This window comes from Narcine bancroftii, chromosome 6 (assembly GCF_036971445.1).
Source record: "Narcine bancroftii isolate sNarBan1 chromosome 6, sNarBan1.hap1, whole genome shotgun sequence".
Lineage (NCBI taxonomy): Eukaryota > Metazoa > Chordata > Chondrichthyes > Torpediniformes > Narcinidae > Narcine > Narcine bancroftii.
Window position 1 is genome coordinate 216,492,116 of NC_091474.1, and position 22,235 is coordinate 216,514,350.

The window sequence follows — 22,235 nt, forward strand, 5'->3', positions numbered from 1 at the left end:
ATATACCAAAATTCCTTGGATTCTGGGCAGGTCCCGGCAGACTGGAAGACAGCAAATGTCATGCCACTTTTTAAGAAGGGATGTAGGCAGAAGACTGGAAATTATCAGCCAATTAGCTTGATGTATGTGGTTGGAAAAATGCTTGAAGCCGTCATTAAAGATGAAATAGTGAAACTTTTGGAACTTAAGGGTTCAATCAGGCAGACGCCTGGTTTTAGAAAGGGAAGATCTTGTTTGACAAACTTGTTAGGGTTCTTTGAGGATATAATGGGTGCAGTGGATAGAGGGGAACAGGTTGATGTTGTATATTTGGATTTCCAGAAAGCGTTTGATAAGGTGCTGCACAAGAGTCTTATCAGTAAGTTACAGGAAAGTGGAGTCCGGGAAAGTATGTTGGCCTGGTTGAAAATTGGTTGTCTGACAGGAGGCAGAGAGTTGGGATAATTTGGAGTTTTTCATGTTGGCAGAGAGAGGCACAGATGACCTGTCTCCAGTCCATTTATTTCATGAAATCATTTTAATTAGCACCTACCTGTGAAATGTGCATAGCATTCTCCATAGTTTCTGTAAAGTCACTGAATATGATTCTTCTGTATTTCAAATAAGATCTGCTTTAAAATGTGTGTATGTATGTAACCTACTCTAATTTTACCAATTTATCTCCCAAAAACATTCCCAAATATTCCATCATAGTAGGAATGATTGTTCTGGTTCCCCACAATAAACAACCTTCCTCAATTGATATTTCATGGCACCTTGTACAATAAGGTTTTAGTTCTTCCAATAATGGTTCAGCCCCAGGCCTCCCACTTGACGTGAAGTAAAAGACCCTTGATAATATAGCTTCTTTTCATCCTTCTTTGCTGTAATTGGTAAACGATCAATCTGTTCTTAATTCACAGCTGTAGCCTCCAATATCCATTTAATTATTTTGTCTTCCTGCTCCATTTCCAGTAGAGGTAGTGAGATAGAGCATCTGTATGGTTGTTTTGTGTTGTTGGTTTATGTTTCAAATCTTAATCATGTGCAGCTTGCAGCATGGCCCACCTTTCAATTCATTTTTTAGGGCCTAAAATTAAACTCAATCATTTGTTGTCTGTTACCAATGTGAACTTCCTACCATATAAGTATTGGTAGAACTGTTTGACACTAAATATTATGCTAAGCCCCTTTTTTTCCAGCTGGTCATAACTATGTTCACAAATCATCAAAGATCGGGAGTAATAAACCACTGGTGTTTCCCTTTTACCATTACCTGTGATTGCACCACTCCTACTCCCACTGGCGAAGCATCCCCTGCAAGGGTCATTTCTTTTCCTGGATCATAGTGGATGAGAACAGTGCCATTGCATGTTAGTAGTTCTATCAAGCGGTCTGCTGCATACCAGTCTCTTCATTCCAGTACCATTTATTTTTTCTGACAATTGATTTAGCAGTTTGCAGAGTGTTGACGTATTTAGAATATATGTTGGGTAATGGTTAACTAAACCCAAGAATGCCTGCAATTTGGCTCGGTTTGTTGTGTATGGTTCTCTGCAGACAGCTTTGGTACTAGCAGTGTCTATATGTGAGAGAAGGTACCATAAATGCACACTTGTCCTGTTGCAGATGGACGTTTGCTGTTGCAGTTGGGTTAGGACCTTTTTTGAGGTTGGATAGGTGCTCAAAGTCATCCTGGCATGTAATTATGATGCTATTGCGGTAACATCATACTTTGATGCCATGTAATAATTTGTCCATGATATAGAGGGGTGGTCTTTGTGGATGTTTTTTATATTGGATGTTCATGCTGCACATCCCAAATACTGTTACGTTATCCCCTGTGATTGTCTTTAAATCGTACTTTTTTAAAATGTGGAGCTGAGTTAACATTTGTTATTTTAAACACCTTGGCATTGGTGACACTGCTGCCCTTTGTGTCCAGCTCCATTCAAAGAGGTTCATTGTTGATTTTCAACTGGATATAGATTGCTGAGTTTTTATCATTTAATCCACGAATATACATGATCTCTGATTTTTTCTTTTTGTCTTCCTTTAAGTCATTTGTTTTCTTGCCAGTGCAGGGGCTTTCATCCTTTTCTTCCACTGTTTTCACCCCAGATGGGCATTTTCCATGTTTTGGTTTCTAGTTTTTATTCATTTTTTCTTTTTTACCCCTTGGGCATCTGGCCCTGATGTGTCCTTCCTTATCACAGAGATGACATCTGTATTTCTTGAAATAACAATCATTCGAATTATGGTTGTATATTGTGCAGCGGAAGCATTCTTGGTGGGAAAATTTCCCAGCTCATAAATCTCTTTGGCCAATGTCCAAGTTTTTAATTGGCCATTTCTGAGCCAGAAGCTGTCTTAAATGCTAATTCAAGTGTTTCATCCTCCATACTTAGTCATTTTTGTTTGGTATTGTGGTTGGCTAATCCTAGGACTAAACGGTCTCATAATGCTTGGTTTAAGAATTGATCAAAATCAGTGTTTTGCTAGTTTACATAATACAGCCAAGTATTCACTTACAGATTTGCCTGCTCTTTGTTTTCCATCATAAAATTGGGACTTAGATGAGCTCCTATTGTTGTACACATCTGTGTGTATGATTTTCTTCCCAGATTCTCAGGTACAAGCAGGGATTTGAGAAGATCAAATGTTTTACTTTCCATTAGGCTCAAAAACAGTGACTATTTTTGGTTTATAGGCAATGTTTCATCAATATGGATTAGTAATTAATGTAAGGCTCCCATACTTGTTCGAATATTTCAATATTATTTCTTAAACCTACCGGGGACAAACATTACCTAAGTTGATGGAAGGAGAAGGAAAGAAAAGAATGGACTCAGTAGAATTTCTGGTGTATTTTTGTTGAATGACAACATTGTCTGACTGGTTTAATGCAACCTAGATTGTATACCTAAAATGGATGAGAGGGGGGGATGGGGGGGTGGCTTGGGAGGAGGGGGGGGGGAGAAAAAGTCACTGTATATGTGTGAAAAAGAAAAAGTGTATATCACGGCTAATGTGATTTATGGTGTGAAAAAAAAAAATATGGATTAGTAATGATTAAGTATTTCTACATAGTTAAACCTGTTTTCTTCTGACTCCATATGTAGAGGCTAAAATGATGTAGTTTATGTATTAGTATATTTACGGTACTGCTTGTTTAGAATTTTTACTAATTCTGTGAAGGCCATAGAGTGTCTGGTTTTTTTTTGAGAATGTGTGGAGCGGGAGTCAGGCAATTTGTCGCTGTGAATCAAGCAAGAAATCTTCTTTGATGGTCGGTAAGAACATGTTTCAATAATGCATGTTGACCTCAACCTCAAGTTATAGTATTTCAAATATCACAAACTATCTTAACTATTTCAAGTTATCAAGTAATTTCAAAGAATTGTAATAATTAACTATGTTTCTACATTGAAAAAATCGTATTCTATCAAAGATGAAATGCCACACAGTTCAAAATTGCATTTACATCAGTAAACAATATTAAACTGAACTTATTGTTGGATTTTGTTATGGAACAGGGAACAAGATGAGCGTCAGTAATATAAGTTAAACATACAAACATTAAGAACATATTGTCAACAAAAAGATGCTGATTGTGGATTGAAATTTGTTATGAAGAAAGAGATATTTGAATTCAAAAATTCCATGTAAACCAATTGAATCTGTCTGCAAGCTTTGGAATGTTCAGAGTTTGTAATTGAGCCTAAACCAGCTTACTGCTTTGTAAATGACCTTGAAGATGAGGAGTTTGCTCTCGACTGTTTGTCTGCAGCGGAGGTTACCAGGTTGTGAAGATTCTTAAAGGAGCCACGTCACTGCTTCATGCCAGGTTTTCTACAAAGGAAAGGTTTTGTGTCTGAACCAAGTTGGAGGAACCAGGCCTTGGCTTCCAGCCGAAGACAAGCTGCTGCGATTCGCCAGCTTATGATCCTTCACGGAGCCGAGGGTTCAGGAGCTTAAGGTCAAATTGCGACAGCACGGTTTGAACATAGAAGGAGCTAAAGCAGTCCTGATGGAAAGACTGTTGGTTGCAGTAGAAGCAATCAGCAACTGTCAAGAGCAAATGGCATCTGATGGACAGCTAGCCAGTGGCTGGGAAATGGCTCAATGAGTGTCACAAGAATGTGAGAAGGAAGTGGAACTGTTGAAAGATGTATCTGATCCCAAGGAAAAGATAAACATCACAATGTCATATGACTTGCGAGAGGAAATACAGCCAGAAGACAGTGTGTCAAATGCAGGAAGTAAAAGAAGTTTGAATGCAAGTTTAATTTACTCTTACTTTACTCAAGGTTTCGAGTACTGCATTAAGGTGTGAAAAGGCATGTGTTAATATGGCTGCTGTTTATGCAAAGGAAAAGACACAAAGATAAACAGGCTTTAGATGAATGGGAGTTACAACAAAGGGGGTAACTAAGAGCACAAGAGGATCAGGAAGACCACATCAAGAAGAAAAGACTGCAGCAGGAGATGCAAGCAAACATTGCTGCTGCTAAGGCCACAATGAAGATATTAGATACTTCAGAAGAATCTCAAATTATAACCTACGTCGCAAGTATCTATTAGTAAAGAAGCACATTTTGAATAAGGACAACGTGAAAGGGAAATGTATAATGTTGTGCAGCAGCCATAAGTTACGCGCCAGTCTGAACAAACTGTGGTAAGACTGATAATTTACAAATGCCAGTGGAGATCACAGGAGATAGAGGTACAAGTGAAGGCCGTTCTCCTTACAGTGAGTACTTGACATTGCCATCAGCCAGGAATACAGGTGAAAGAATGGAAAGGCCAGTCCCAACGACATTACCTGGAGGGCAAAGAGATGTACACGCAAGCTTGAAAAGGCAACCAGAATTGGTTTCATCGGTAACACAGCTGCACCTCTTTGTTTTCTTTGCCTAAAACAGAAGTTCATGTTTTTATTGATGATTTATTACGGTATCGAATGTTCAAGATATCCTTTGAATGTGGTATTGAAAGAAAAATTCAAGATCCAGTGGAACGTCGATTTTATTTAGAACAGTTTACAAGTGGATTACCAAGGAATGTCATCTTATACCACCATCAGGATTTAAAGAAGCCAAGAGGTTACTGAAGAAACACTTTAGCAGTGAGCATAAGATTGCCACAGCATGTAAGGAAAAGATTCTTTCATGGTCATCAATTAGACCAGAGGACACAAAATGTTTACAAGCTTACACTTTGTTTCTAAGAGCATGTTGTAATGCTACAGCTGAAATTGACTATGTGCAGGAGCTTAATATATCTGCAAATTTGGAGATTATTATAAGAGGAGAGAATTATGGAGAGTTTTCATTAATGAATATCAGAAAAGATATGAGTGAGAAGTTACTTTTATATTTATGGAGGAACAAATGGATATTGTAATGAATCCAGTATATGGTGATAGCAAAGACATTTTTACTACAAGTAAAGATGAAAAGAAGTATAAGGCACAATCTTGTCAAAAAATAAAGGGAAGTGCTGTTGAGAATAAAGGGAAGAAATTTGGAGTGAAGGAAAAGGAATAGAAGCCTGGTGAGAAGAGTTGTTTGCTCTGTAAAAGAAGTTGGACACGTTTTGGAAACATGATTTGACACACTTTGGAAACATGCTTTCACGTGCTTTGGAAACATGCTTTGACATGCTCTGTCATGCTTTGGAAATATGCTTTGATGTGCTTTGGAAACATGCTTTGACGTGCTTTGGAAACGCTTTGACACGCTTTGGAAACATGCTTTGACAGGCTTTGGAAACATGCTTTGACAGGCTTTGGAAACATGCTTTGATGTGCTTTGGAAACATGCTTTGACGTGCTTTGGAAACATGCTTTGAAAACATGCTTTGACATGCTTTGGAAACATGCTTTGATGTGCTTTGGAAACATGCTTTGACACGCTTTGGAAACATGCTTTGACGTGCTTTGGAAACATACTTTGACGTGCTTTGGAAACATCTTCACAACATGAGAAGATGATGCATAATGACAAAAATTACCTTTTTTTTGAAGGAAAATTAGATATGTTTTGACTGTTTGTGTAAAGGATACATCAGCAAAGATTGCAAGAAATGACCCAGCTGCAGTATTTGCAATTTGAGGCATCCTAGGAAACAGCATAATTTTCAAGAAAAGAAAGTAACAGAAAGGGAGCAAAATGAAACCAAGAAAGCAGATAAACAAGAGGACCAAGTCCCAGTACAAAGCAGTGGTCTTACAGGAGGCGGTGAAAATGATTGCAAACTTCCTATAGTGCCTGTACAAGTCAAGTCCAATTAAAGGAGAAGCAATAATATAGAAATATGCATTGCTTGATGCAGGTAGTACTGCATCATTTTGTACAGAGGAATTAATGAACAAGCTCAAGCTACAAAGAAATAAGTCAAAAATTATTTTGCAGACTATGGGTCAAGAAAAGCTTATAGAAACTAATTTAGTTTTAAATTTAGAAATTAATTTTATGATCTTTATATATACACACATATATAAATACACATATACATACATGCTGAAAACTATACCTGTTCACACAGAAAATATCCCACATCTAAATTATAGCAAACATTGGTCTTATCTTAGGGAAGTTTATTTATCTGAAATTAATTCTGAGATAGAGATGTTGGTTTGTTTAGATGTACTAAAGGCTTTGGAAGCATTGGCAGTAATAGAGTGTGGGAGAAGGACCTTAAGCAGTGAAAACTACACTTGGGTGGACAATCAGTGGACCAATAGGTGGAAGAAATAAGGTTCAAGATCCATATGATGGAACTGCTTGCAAGATATCAGTTGTTAAGATGGAAGAATTATGGGAATAGCTGTTCAAGAATGGTTTTCCAAAGTACTGTAAAGATGATCATGAACCTTCAAAGGAAGATCAGCAGTTTTTGGAGAAGGTCTCAAGATCTGCTAAGGTAATGGATGATCATTATTGTATTGGACTACTATTAAAGAAAGAAAACATATGCATAGCAGACAATAACTGTACAACTGAACAGTGTGTGTTGAATTTAAAGGGAAGATGTAAGAAAGATATCTCCTTTTTCTAGACTAAACCAAGAGTATGTCTGATATGATAACCAAAAGCTATGCGGAAAAGGTACCAGATGATGATTTAGAACGTATTGATGGTATATATAAAAAAATGGTATTTACCACACCATCGAGTTTGGCATCCAAAGAAGTAAAAAAAAGTTTGATTGTGGAGTGGCATTTTATGGCGTATCTTTAAATTCACAACCTTTACAAGGGCCAAATTTAACCAGCTCATTGATCAGCATTTTAACTAAATTCCATAAAAATCTGTTATCATCTCTGTAGACATTGAAGCAATGTTTCATCAAGTAGAAGTACCAAGGATAGATCATGATTTATTACAGTTTCTTTGGTGGCCTGATGGAAATTATAATAAGAGTGCAGTGGAATAATATAGAATAAAATTCCAATTATTTGAATCAACTTCATCATCAAGTTTTGTGAATTATGCCCTGAGGAAGTGTGCTGAAGTCAATAAGAATCAATTTAGCTTTCAAGCTATAAACCTATTGTGAATAACTTTTATGTTGATGACTGTTTGGTTTATGCCACTTCAAAAGAGGAGAAAATTACTCTATATTGAGATCTACAAGTATTAGTTCCAAAGGAGGGTTTTTATTTACCAAATGGATAAGTAACAGTCATTCTGTATTGGCTAAAATTGCTGATGCACAAAGGCAACAAAAAAAAAATTGGATTTAAAACGTGACGACCTTCCTGTAGAGAGAGTGTGAGGAGTACAATGGTGTGCTCAATCTGATGTTTTCAAGTTCAAGTTTATCTTGAAAGACAGACCTGCTACCAGAAGGGGGATCTTGTCTGTAAGTAGTTCGATATTTGATCCCTTAGGAATACTGGCACCATTTGTCCTAATTGCTAAGAAAACCTGCAAGATTTGTGTAAAAAAGGAATTGGATTGGATGATGTTATACCTGACTGTAATGAACAAGAATGGTTGTGTTGGAATCAAGATCTTTACAAGCTGGAATACTTTAAAGTTGACAGTGACACTACTGCATCATTTTGCTGATGCGTATGAAGATGGTTACGGAACTGTCAGCTATTATTGCGTAATAATAGATGAGCTTCATTGTGGATTTGTTATGGCCAAAGCAAGGGTGGCACCATTAAAGCCAACCACTATTCCTCAAATGGAATTGGTAGCAGCTACTATGGCAAGTCTAAAGGGAATGGCCGATGGAACGATTAGACTCAATTTTTTGGACCGATAGTACTCCTGTACTTAAATATATTAACAATAAAACTACAAGTTTTCTGACATTTGTAGCTAAGAGAATTATAGTGATTGATAAGGATTCAAATTCAATGGCGATTTGTTAATGCAGTTTACAATAAAGCTGATTGGACTTCGCAAGGTTTAAAGACCCAAGCCTTTTTGAAAAAGAAAATGTGGATTTCTGGACCTTAATTTTTGAAACAATCTCAGAAAGTATGGTCTCAAAAACCTCAGGGATTGAGAGCAATTTCCATTGAGGATCCTGAAGTCAAAAGCATGAATGCTTCTCAAATACAGAGTGAAGAAGTCGATTCATTAGCTCATTTGATTCATTATTTTTCATCTTGGCATCATTTGAAAAGGGCTGCAGCTTGGATGTTAAAATTTAAAGAGCTACTTCTTCATTGTAGCAAAGAAGACAAAAAAAAAATCAGGCGATGCTTTTGTTCAGAATCAGTTAAATAACTTAGAACAACAAGATCTATCACAAAAGAAGACTTTGAAAACCAGATCGTTTACAATTAAAGAACTGGAAAATGCTGAAATTGAAATTAGCTGCTTTTGTCAGAAGATTTTACTGATGAAATATCATGTTTGAAAAAAAAAGCAATAAATATCAGTAAAACAAGTAATATTTGAAATCTTTATCCCATTCTGAGAGTAGGTGGATGTCTATGCAGAGCTGCTATACCAGGAAAAAATAAACAACCAGTGATATTGACCAAAGATTTTTACATCTCTGATACGATTCTTCATCATATTCATAAGGAAGGAGGACATGGTGGTTGTATCCATATATTATTCAAATTACATCAGAAATATTGGATTCTAAATGCTACAGAAAAAAATTAGCAAAACCTTATCCGATTATCGAAAAAGTTAATTCGCTCAGTAAGAAAAATTCTTAATTTTACATTAAAGATACAAAATCTTGATGAAGAAGATCTTCACTTGTGTGAGATTGAAGCTAGTCTCTCAAGAGCCATCCAATTACTAGGGCCTCCACAAATCCAAATGATTTCGAAGCTCTTGCTCCAAATTACCTTCTACTTTTTAAGTCTAAGCCATGAATGCCACCTGGACAATTTTATAAGGAAGACCTATATTCTCGCCGCAGATGGAAACAAGTCCAATTTATGTCAGATTTGATTTGGAAAAGCTGGGTGAAAGATTATCCTCCTATGTTACAAGAATGACAATAATGGTTTAATCCTAAGTGTAAATTCTCATAATGATACTGCGATCATTGTGGGTGATTCGGCTCCTTGCAATTCATGGCCGATCATGAAATTTGTTGACACTTTTCAAGACAAGCAAGGGTTCATTCATCATCAAAACTAAAACCATTTTTAAAACATTCAGCCGATTACCAAAATTTGTCTTTTACTAGATAATGAGAATTCTAACAATTTTAATAATTGATTTGTTACCATGTATTCTTCTGATTTATTTGTTTTAGTAATTATTATTTTAATCATGATAATTAGGGGCCATAAAGTTGGAGGTAAAATGAGAGACTTTCTGTATTTGTATATTTAAGGTACTGCTTGTTTATTAGTTTAAAACCACACAATAAATCACATAATTAAAGATAATTCAAAACAATACATGTTTTATATATATATATATATATATATATATATAAAAAGATAAGAACACCCCCTGCTCATTTACCATCCCTCCCCCTCTGTCCCCCCACAAAGAAGAAAGAAAAGGTAAGTAAGAACAGGACAAGAGACCTCTGTCCCCCAACAGAGGTGCCTATTATGTAAAGGTTTCTTACTGAGACCTGAAGGAGAAAGAAATGTCATTTTAATTTGAATATTAATACCCATATTTTGTAAATAAGGACTTCATATCTTTCAAAATATATAACATTTGTCTCTTAAATAATAAGTAATTTTCTTAATGCCGGACTTCAGCATACCATCTTTCTATACCCAGGTCCATATCAGAATTGCAAGTAATGGTAATACAATTACCTGCTATTGCTAAAGGTATTTGGACAAACTTCTTTTGATACATATTCAATTTCAACTTAGGTTCAATATTCTTAATATCACTCAATAAAAAATAACATTGGATTTTGTGGGAATTTAATCCCCATTATTTGTTCCAACAATTTACCCATTTCTAACCAAAAATATTTAACTTTAGGACACTGCTAAGAAAAATGCAAAAATGTACCAATTTCCTGTCCATATCTAAAATATAAAATACAAAAGAGTCTGATTCATTTTTATTTTTTTTATATGGTGTTAAATATAACTGATGAATATAATAATAACCATTCTATAATCTCACATTTATTGAACATTTCATATTTTTGCTAAATATCCCAATCCAATCTCATTCATCTATTTGTTTGTTCATATTTACTTCCCAATCTTTACCTAAAATTATGAAGCTCTATTTTTCAGGCTTTCTTTTGTATTAACCTATACATCAATGAAATAAATTTATTTATATTTCCATTATGTAACAATGATTCAAATTTCATCTCTACTGGTAATAATAATGGCTCTTGACCATAATTTTCACAAAAAATCCATAACTTGATAATAAAAAATCAAGTATTTTCAGCTACCTTAACTTCATTCTGCTAAAAGAAAAATATTTCCTGCTTCAAAAGTATCTTCTATCTTCTTAATTCCCTGACACTGCTAAATTTAAAAAAAAATGTTTCCCATGGAAAACTTAATCAATCTATTTTGAAATAATGGGTGTTTTTCCAGACAATAAAGCTCCTCCCTCAATTTCTTTATCAACCTTATTCCAAAGCTCAATTAAAAGCTTCAATATAGGAGTCTCTCTATTCATTGTTAACAAACTTAAATTTCATTATAAATAATATCTTGTGGGTTTGGTTCCACTATTTTACTAAGTTCTATATATACCAGTGGTTCTCAGCCTTTTTATTTCCACTCACATACTACTTTAAGTAATCTCTATGCCATAGATTCTCTGTGATTAGTAATGGATTCCTTAAGGTGGTAGGTCGGTGAGAAGAAAACGTTTGAAAACAACTGGTTTAATCATGTCTAATTGACTCATTATGTGTACAGTTTCATAACTCCAAAGAAAATGGCCCAATGACAAATTTTCTCAAGCAAAATATTTCAGTAACAATTGGGTATATAGTAATGATTCGTAATCTTCCCTTCCCACCCACATACCACCTTAAGCAATCCCTTACTAATCACAGAGCACTGATGGCATAGGGATTACTTAAAGTGGTATATGAGTGGAAATAAAAAATGGTTGAGAACCTCTGATGGAATTTTATTTAAATCATACATTACATTTAACAAAATGCAACTGGACAGCTTTGTAATAATTCATAAAATTAGGGGACTGAAAACCCCCTAAATTGCAATTCCAAGTTAGTTTATCCAAAGAAATTCTTGCTATCTTTTCTTTCCATAAAAAAATTCTAACTCAAGCATTTAATTCATTTTTAAAAATTGAGAAAATGGAATAGGAATCAATTGAAAAAGTTATTGTATTCTAGGATTTTTTTAAAATCTTAACACAATTTATTCTACCTATTAAAGTAATATTCAATCTTTCCAAATCTTTCTTTATTCTGTTTTAATAATGGGGAATAATTTAATTTAAATAATTTTTAAAATTCAGCTTTCACCCGAAAACTTAAATATTTTATTCCCACATCTGGCAATTTAAAATGAATTACCTGCTAACAATTTGCATAATTCCCTTTTACTAAAGGCATAATTTCATCTTTATCTCCAATTTATTTTATAACCAGATATTTCTCCTTATTCTTTTAATCTAAATTTAATTTGGTGCAACAAATTTAATGGGTATGTTAAATAAATCAAAATATCATCCTCAAACAAAATTAATTTATGTTCTTCTTGATTCACTTTAATACCCTTCATTTTTGAATCCTTTCTTATTAATTCAGCAAAAGATTCAATTGCTAAAACAAATAAAGCAGGCAACAGTGAACAATCTTGATTTAGTCAATCGAAAAGTTGTTGAAATTTTTCCATTTGTCACTACTTTTACAGTAGGTTTCTTGTATATTATTTAAATCCAATCAATAATTATTGACCCTAACCCAAATTGTTTTAAAAATTTTAAAAGAAAATCCAATTCTATTCTCTCAAATGCTTTTTCTGCACCTAATGCTACTGCAACATTTAAATCACATTTTTTTTTGAACTAAATGCATTAATCTAATCAATTTGCCACATTATCTGCAGATTTCCTATTTTTAACAAATCCAGTTTGATCCATCTGTATTAACTTTGGTAAATATTTTATCAATTTATTTGCTAACACTTTAGCTGATAATAATCTGTCCTCTTAAATAAGATTTATATGCTTCTCATATAACAAATTATTCTCTACTTATAATTAATATCTGAAAAATATTGATTTTATTTTCTTATAAATTCAAAAAGAGTCCACTCTTTTTAACATCATCTATATGGTGAAGGTTCTTTGTACATACCATTAAAAGTGGGGAATGATCTGATAATATTCTAGATTTATATTCAACAATATTAATTCTTCCCTGTAGCTGTGCAAAAATTAAGAAAAAATTCTGTTCTTGAATAAGAATCATGTCTTTGGGAATAAAAAGAATAATCTCTCTCCTTAGGGTTTAACTTATGCCAAATATCTTTTAAATTCAATTCCTCATCAAAATGAATGTACTTTCAGCCATTTTAGTTTTATTTTTACCATTTTAGTTAACTTATCCAATATAGGATCTGAACAATAATTAACATGTCCACCCATTAATATTATTTTTCATGTGACTGACAAATGTAGAAAAGTATCACGTATAAAATTCTCATCATCTATATTTGGTGCATAAATACTCAAGTGTCAACATATCAGAATAAATTTGACAATGAACCAAAACATATTTTCTCACAGGATCTGTTATAACACTTTAAATTTTCACCAGTAATGTTTTCTTTATTATTACTACTCCTTTTGCTTTGGAATTAAAGGATGAAGATAACACTTCATGCAGAGTGTGATGGCATGAGGGAAGGAGGTGGAACAAGATTCTCCCAAGGGAAAAATTTTAAAGCCCAAAAATAAAAATTTTGAAAATAATTTACAGACATTAAAAACTCTTGGTACCTACCTGCAACATGCTGGGCATGGCTGGGAGAGGAAAGAAGACAGCAAATACTAATTTAACAGTGAGTAAAGTAGTGAAGAAAACAGAGAATGTACACCCTACCTTAACAGTGGACCCTGGGGCTCAGGTTCCAGAGCTTCCATGAACAATGGGAGCAAAATCAGCCATCCTGAAGCTGTTACCAGTGCCACCTCCCTGGGGAACTGGGGAAGATGACACTGGAGCCGTGAAGATCTCACCCGAGAAGCACCAGAATATACAATGCATGCGCAAAGTTTTACCTTCACGCATGTTCAGTAAAGAACAACAGGCCTCTGAATTGACACTCGATAGCACCACTTCTAGCGCTGGTAGAATGAAGGTACTACAACTTGGGACAGAGCTGTCAGAAACAGATGGAAAAGAAGACCAAGAGGAATCAGATGAAGATGAAGAATTAGAAGAAAGCCAAATTTCAATTATAAAGAATCTTCTTTCATTATTGAAGGGGCAATTCCAGATCTTAAGAGAAGATATACAGAATATTAGAAGTGATGTGAAAGATGTCAGATTTGTTACGATGAAGTATGTTGCAGAAGTTAACAAAAAAGTTAAAGAAAAAGTTCAAAGAGTTGAATTGGATATGCAAGTTGTTTAAAATGATGTGGATATTTGCATGAACATAATCAAGAAGGTTGAAGGTTTTAGGAATGCCTGGGACATACAGAGGAAAGAATTGCTGGAAAAGATTGATACACTGGAAAATTATAGCAGATGTAATAATGTTAAGATCATTGGACTCAGAGAAGACATATAAGGTCGTGAGAATCCTGTGAATCTTTTTTCAAACATGGATTACTAAAGTTCTGGGTGAAGAATATTTTCCTAATGGAATTGAATTAGAGAGAGCACATAGATCTTTCAGGAGGAAGCCAATGCCAACTGAACCACCTAGGGCTGTATTAGTGAACTTGTTATCAAGATAAAGAAAGAATTTTAAAAGTTGCAGTTCAAAAGGCAAGACAAAATATAGGACCTATGATAATCAATGGGAATATAATCTTCTTTTAATCTGATTTGAGTAAGGTGGTGATGGATAGAAGAAAAGAGTTCAATCTGGTGAAGGCGATTCTTTGGAATAAAGGTTATAAGTTTGCGTTCAGTCACCCAGCTAAATTAATGGTTTTTCTAGATAACAACCAACCTAAATTTTTTGTGGTAGTCGAAGAAGCAAGAGTTTTTGCAGAATCTCTTCCTTCAATTAAAGATCACCAGGGAGCAGGAGGTACAAGTCCTCAACATGAAATGCAAAGGGAGGTGAATCAGATACCGCATGCACCTAAGAGAGCTGCACCGTTACAGGTTTGAAGCTGTCAACAGGAGTTGCAGGCAAGTCCGAAGGAACAAAATCAAACACATATTGTCAATGATGACCAAGAAAATGCTGGAACCAGCTGATGAAAGACTACTTTGAATATAATTGACATTTTCTTTCCAGGAGTGGTGGGGGGGAGGGTGTGGATGTTTGATTCCTTGCTTGCCATATCCATCATGTGCCATATTTTGGGAGGAGCCACAACCCATATGGTGGAGTGGGAAGTGCTGTTTATTTATATATACAGCATTTTTAGGGTTATATATTTTTCTTTTTTTCTATCTTTTTCTATATTTTTTTTTGGGATAGAGACATTCACAGGACCTGCTTGGGATGATGGAGATGGAAGAGTGGGACTGGAAGAGATTTAGATTTAAATAATGCATAGTAATAAAATATTAAATTTTCTTAGTTTTAATGTTAACAGGCTTCATATTCAAATTAAAAGAAAAATAATTTATGCTTACATGAAGAAGATGAAAAATTATATAGAATTTTAACAAGAAACTCATTTGACTGAAAAAGAACATTTGAAATTTAAAATAAAAGACTGGGTTGGTAGAATTTCTACCAATTCTGTGTAGGTCATAAAGTGTCTGTGTTTTTTGAGAATGTGAGGGGCAGGCGCCAGTCAGTTTGTCACTGTGGATCAAGCAAGAAGTCTTGTTTGATGGTTGGTAAGAACATGTTTCAATAATGTTTGATGACCTCAACCTTAATTTACAGTATTTCAGATATCTCAAACTATCTTAACTATTTCATGTTATCAAGTAATTTCAAAGAATTGTAATAATTAACTATTTTTCTAAAAAAATGAAGAAATAGTATTCTATCAAAGATGAAATGCAACACAGTTTAAAATTGTATTTACATCAATAAACAACATTAAACTGAACTTCTTGTTGGTTTTTGTTATGGAGCAGAGAATGAGATGACTGTCAATAATCTAAATTAAAGATACCGACATTTAGAAGAGAATAGGTCTCTATACCACAAATTCTCCAAACTTCACCTCTGCCCTTTGTTCTCTGTGACTGAGGCTGTGGGGAACACTGTGTAGAAAATCTGGAATTTCCCTTTTAAATCTTCACTCTACTGTCTTGAGTACGCCGGGAATGGGGGGGGGGTGGTGGCGGGGAGGGTACTCTGTTTCGATCCTGATCACCAATGTTATGTATTTGTATTTTAGTAATACATTGGTACACAGAGTTGTCAAGCTTCTTTCATAGTTTAATACAAGTTAAAGATAGATTACCCCCAATACACAGTGTCACAATGTCATATGTACGTAACAAATTTCACCATTCACTAACCACCAGCCATGGATACAGCTTTATCTGTACCATAGGGGATCTCAGGTCACCATAAGTTATTTCTCAATCCCTGTGCATCTTGTCTCGACTGATATTAATGCTCTGGTGCATTGCCACAGCTCGTGCTTGCTGATTTAGAGCTGCTCTGAGTCCAGATTGAGGTGGGGAAAATGGGTGTGGAGAAATGGCTCACCGGATTGATTCCTAGGAAAGAAGGAATGCACTAGGGAAGTGATTAGGCAGACTTATTAAGATATACAGCATTCTTTCAAACAAATGCAGGGATCATGTTTACCCTTGTTGTCCCAATATAAAAAGTAAGCTCACTCAGAGGAGAACGAATCTTTGGAATTCAAGACCACTGCAGAGGCTCAGTCATTGGTTATATTCAAGCCAAATATTGGTACAGGTATATCCTTTCAATATTCAAAAATATGTCATGTTAAGGATGGTGGAAAGTGGAACCACTGAAAATCTCCTTTTAGTAGTCCAGTGTGATACTTGATGCTCCTGCATCTTTGGTATGACAACCAACAGGCATACAAAGGGAATATTTCACAATTCCTTGAAAAATCTGTTCCATTCTTTCCCCGTTACTTGTTTCACAAAACTGAAGTTACAATTTACACACCTTTTGGGTACATCCTTGTGATTCAGATCAGCTTTTTTGCCATTATAGTTTTGTTGCACACCATATATGGCTGTGAGGCTTCATTGCCTGATGAGCTGAAAACCTATGCCCGCTTTGAGAAGAACCAAACAGTGTCTACTCGAATCCCTGCAAAGGCTGAGGACCTGTGATATCGATCTCTGAGGGTGATGTGAGAACATCATTCAGGAGGGAGAACCCTTGCAAGGCATCAGGCCCTGATGGCCTACATGGCAGATCCATGAAAATCTGAACCAACCAACTAGCCAGTGTGTTCACAGACATTTTCAAACTCTCATTGCTGAAGTCAGAGGTTCCCACCTGCTTCAAAACGGTGTGAGCTGCCTCAATGACTGTCACCCAGTAGCATTAACTCCTACTGTGAATAAATGCTTTGAGAGGCTGGTCAGGGCCAGAATTAACACATATCTAAGTAAAGATATGGGCCCACTGCAATTCGCCCATCATCACAATCACTCCACAACAGATGCAGTATCGCTGGCTCTCTGGTCACTCTGGATCACCTCGAAAACAGCAACTCAGACATACTGTGGTAAGTTCTACTTTGAGAAAGAACGACTTAACAACTTCAAGCTCAAAAGAACAACTTTATCTGGAGCAGCAAAACTATATATACACCCAGAGAGCTTTGTCTTCTTCCTTTGTTGTTTCTTCTCTTGCACACTGTGTGGTGATATTTAATGACACCACTAGGTCACCAGGGGTCATTACATATAAAGCAGTCCAGAGCTACAGTCAAGTCTTCCAGGTCGTAAATGGTTATATGGAGAGACAAAACCTCTTAGTGTGCATATTAGTTTATTAAAGATTTCTTGTACTCACACTGCTGGTGTGGTTATTGTCAGTACAATTTAATAAACTAATATGTACACTGGGATGATCCCTGGTGACCTAGTTGTGCAATTATATATCACCACACACAGCATGGCTTTCAAGCTATATTCAAGGCACACAGGAAGTAAAGATGAGAAACAGGAAGTAAACCCCTCCCAGCCTCACTTAAAAAACAACTCGCATTACAACACCTCTCCCTCCTTAAAATCAAACATGCCCAAAATGTAAAGAACAATGGTATCATTGGCTTGCATATGCCTTGTGGTGGTATGAATATGTAACTGCCTATTGGTAGCTGGCCCAACCCCCACAGTGATTTGCTCCCTGGTAACTCCTCCCCTTGTGACCCTGCAATAAAGGTTGACCTCCCTCTCCCTGTCCTCAATCAAGCACTTAGAATCAGGCCAGCTACAAGTCTAAAGTGTAATAAAGCCTATCATTCCTCACTCTAAGGCTTTGGAGTTAATGATGAAGCATATCACTCCTAGAATTTATAATAACATCTAGGCAACACTTTAATAATATAAAAACATCTGAAAAACATGGCAGATTTCACATTCAGTCTACTAAAAAAAAAACTGTCCAATCAAAGATTTAGTCCGTCAAGAGTTTTGTGAGTGCACTGTGGTCTGAACACTACCCCCGGTGACTCAGCAGGCACCGCTGACAAAGGAGTTTTGGGCAGATCTATTGTTGGGGCACAAGAGGGGTCTGTGTTTCCATGTGGGAATGTCCATCCTCCACAGGGGACCTAGACCCCTCTGGCAATGTCAATGGGGAACATTCTTCCACAGTAGTCTGTCTTACCATTGGAAACTCCATGGAACTGATCCCCTCTGAGTACGTATCGTGACACAAGCACACATGGATCTAATGTCTGCGGAAAACACGTCCTTCAGTCGCTTAACCACATAGGAGACGGGCCCACTCTGCTTAAGAAAAACCCTGGGTAGCCAATGCTGATTGATTCTCACATAGGGATTGTCATCCGGCTTTAACGGTCTTCCTTACGCATGTTAATCATGTCCCTCCTTCTGCTTTTTCTCCATCTTGCCTTCATATCCAGGCACAACAGGTCTAATCTTGACTTGGGCCTAAGCCCCATCAGCATCTCTGTTGGAGTGAGTGCAGTTGTAGCCTATGATGCTATTTAAACAAGAAATCTTGATGCTAAGTGAGTCACCTATCATCCCTTTCAAGTCTTCCTTCACTGTCTGAACAATCTGGCCACCCAAACCATTTAAGGCTGGGTGGAAAGGGGCTGTCCAAATGTAATGAATGTCATTCTGCTGCATGGAAGATGGTGGCACTGCTGCTCGTACAGACCCACAGGGAGCGGAGATGCAGGGCTTCCGCACGGACCAGTCATTTAGTCGATTGCCATCAGGTCTGAACGGGCATTGAATGGCCTGTTGAGGGAACCAATGGGGATTTTTATTTAAAATCCTGTGATGGCGGGTCTGCACCTAAGATGCAACACCTATTAATTGGCAGCAGCCATGAGGGGCTGCAGACTCTGGGGAAGAGGAGGACTTGAGGAGGGCACCAGAGGATGGTAAAACCACCTACCATCAGATTGGGAGAAGTGGAGGAGACGACCCGCACAGACAGTGATCATGGACAGATGGACCAGTGAGGGGGCTCTGTGGCTAAAGGACCAGTCCATGTGGCAGGCTGCTGGAGACTCGAGGGGTGGTCTGGCCACTCCCATGGGTGGAAAGGAGCTAGTGGTGGCATTTTCTGCTTGATCTGATATAGCGTGAATAATTTTACTTTGTTCTCTGGATCCTGATCTATTCTTGGCCACCAGACACAAGATTTTGCAAGGCTTTTCATTCAAGACATCCCTGGATGAGTCTCATGAACTTCCTCCACAATCTTTGAATGGCCGGGGGATGACACGATGACCCTCGCACCCCCCCGCCCAGAAAATGGAGCCATCCTGCAGACTCAATTCTCTCTTATGTTTGGCATAAGACTTCATTTCCTCTCTTTCCACAATACTTGGCCATCCTTGAAAAGGAGTCTTGATGAGACAGGATTGGGTCCCTCCCTGTCTACTGCTTTATCTGAGTCACCTTTACAGGCGTCTCTTCAGCCTTTCCTATGAAAACACCATCTCTGGAGGCACATATGTAGTATTCGGTGTCTCAGGTAAAGGTAGACAGCCCAGCGCATTGGCATTTACATTATTCCCACCTGCTCTGTACACAATAATGTACTGGTAGGCTGACAATGTGAGAGCTCAACGCTGTATCCTAGCTGAGGCTTGCAGTTAGACACATCTGGTCTCACTGAACAGGCTCGTCAGTGGTTTATCATCTGTATAAATTGTGAATATACATCCATAGAGGTACTGATTTAAATGTTTGACCGCAAAATCAATGGCCAGACTTCCTTTGCCTAGCTGTAAATATCCCTTCTTAGCAGTCGTTAGGGTACATGAAGCAAAACCAATAGATTCCCTGAATGGTCCTCCATCATATGTGAGAGAACTGCCCCTGCTCCATAGGGCGAGGCATCACATGAAATGGTGATCTCCTAATCTGGTCCATAGTGGACCAGCAAGTTCACTAAGTGGAGGGGGGTCTTTCACGTCCTTGAAAGCTTCCTCCTGCTCTTCAAAAAAAACCACACAAATGCTGGAGGAACTCAGCAGGACAAAAAGTGCCCACATATGTAGCAAAGGTAAAGATACATCACCAACGTTTCAGGTTTGGGCCCTGCATTGTTTAACCTGCTGAGTTTCTCCAGCATTTGTGTGTTTTTTCACTGAACCACGGTGTAAACAGAATCCTGTGTTTTACCTCCTCCTGCCCTTCAGACCACTGACACTTGATGCTGTTGTGCAACAGCTTGTATAGTGGGGCCAAAATCCTTGAGGGGTCAGAAAGAAACTTGCCATAATAATTCACCATGCCCAAACATAATCAGAGCTTGGGCTTCCTTGATTGCTCTTACTTTGTCCTCCAACAGACAGAGTCCATTCGCTGCGATCTTGAGTCCCAGTGACGTCACACTCAGTGCCAGGAACACACATTTGCAGCATTTCATTCGCAGCCCTGCATCTGAGAGCCTGTTTCAAGTTAACCAGATGCTCCACCTCTGTGATCAAAATATCATCCAGTTACACCACTACATGCAGAATCCCCTGCGGCAAGGTATCCATTGTCCTTTGGAAAATGGCGGGGCTGCATCCCACTCTGTTACATTGACAGTAACCATCTTCTGTTATATCTGAAGCCACATCCAGCTGTCCATCAACATCGAGGCACCGGCCAGCCTCTCCAGCCTGCCAATCAGGTATGTCCCACCAGCAAGAGCACGTATTCCCATTGGCCAGTCCCCTACCTCACAGCCCTGACTAACCAGAGGAAGATATGAGCTGTAGCACCTCAGTTTCGCTTCGTCTTTGCCATGTGGTTGCAGGTAAGGGACTAGCAACCCTTTAAGATAACCAAGGTATTGCTGTAGATACAATGGATACTGGTATTGTAGCCATTCTCCCAATTATCAGGGGTATGGGAGCATGTATACCCCTGTAGTCAGAATCCCCTTTCCCTACAGGCATATTCTGGAGTTGGAAGCCAGTTGTGTTCCCCCTTCCTCTCTCCTGGAACGGTTTCTGATTGCATGCTGCTGCTGGGTTTAGGTTCCAACTGGTTGTAAATGGCTCCTGATCTGCCACTGTGTTGCTGGGGTAGCCAGCCTGTTTCTTTGTTAATAAATCTTTTAGTTATTCATTCCTTGTGTCTAGACTCTTTTCCTTCTGAACTCCAAACAAATCTCAACACAACACACTCCAAACACCAGACGATTGTATTTAAATAATCCCTTATGCATGTTAAATGTGACGTACTCCTTTGAATCCTCGTCAAGCAGCTGCTGTTGGTAAGCGTAGTTCATGTCCAGCTTTGTGAAAAGCTTATCCCCTGACAGGGTCACAAACAGGTCATCCACCTGTGGGTATGGGTATTCCTCCAGTTTAGAGTCCTGATTCACCATAAGCTACATATCTTCATCATATTGTCTGTCATCAACTCTGGAACAACAGGGACTACCCACCTTGAAAACTGGTCATACTCAATGATGCCCAACTGCTGTAAATATTTCAGCTCCTCCTCAACCTCACTGTCATGCCCTTCAATGTGCCTAGCTCATTCCTGAAGACGTCACTGAACCACTGCAGAATATCCTCCACCATGTGTGCATACTTAATTTCATGCCAGTTAAACTGGATTTTGTCAAGCTCATCATGGCCCAAAAGGTTGGGTCTGTTACCTTTAGCTATTACCAGTCTGGCTTCCGCCTTCTGACCCACAGCTGAAATATCCACATATAACATCCCTAAATCAGGTATGGGCTACCCCGTATAGGTCTCGAATTTGAGCTTTGATAGTCTGATGGGAGACAGGTTGGACCTCCATGTCTTTCTGTAGGTTTCCCCACTAATGACCCATAATGTGGCCCCCAAATTAATCTTAAACTTAATATCATTCCTCTGACAGTGACTGACCAAATATGGTTCATGTGGTTCCTCATCTGTTTCCACTCCAAGCATGTTGTAAGGTCACGTTGTCTCTTTATTTGCTTTTTCTAGGTAGTGAGGCTGCTGGACAGAACATGTTGAGCTTTCCTCTGCCCAGGCTTAACCTTACCCTTTGAATTCCTGCAC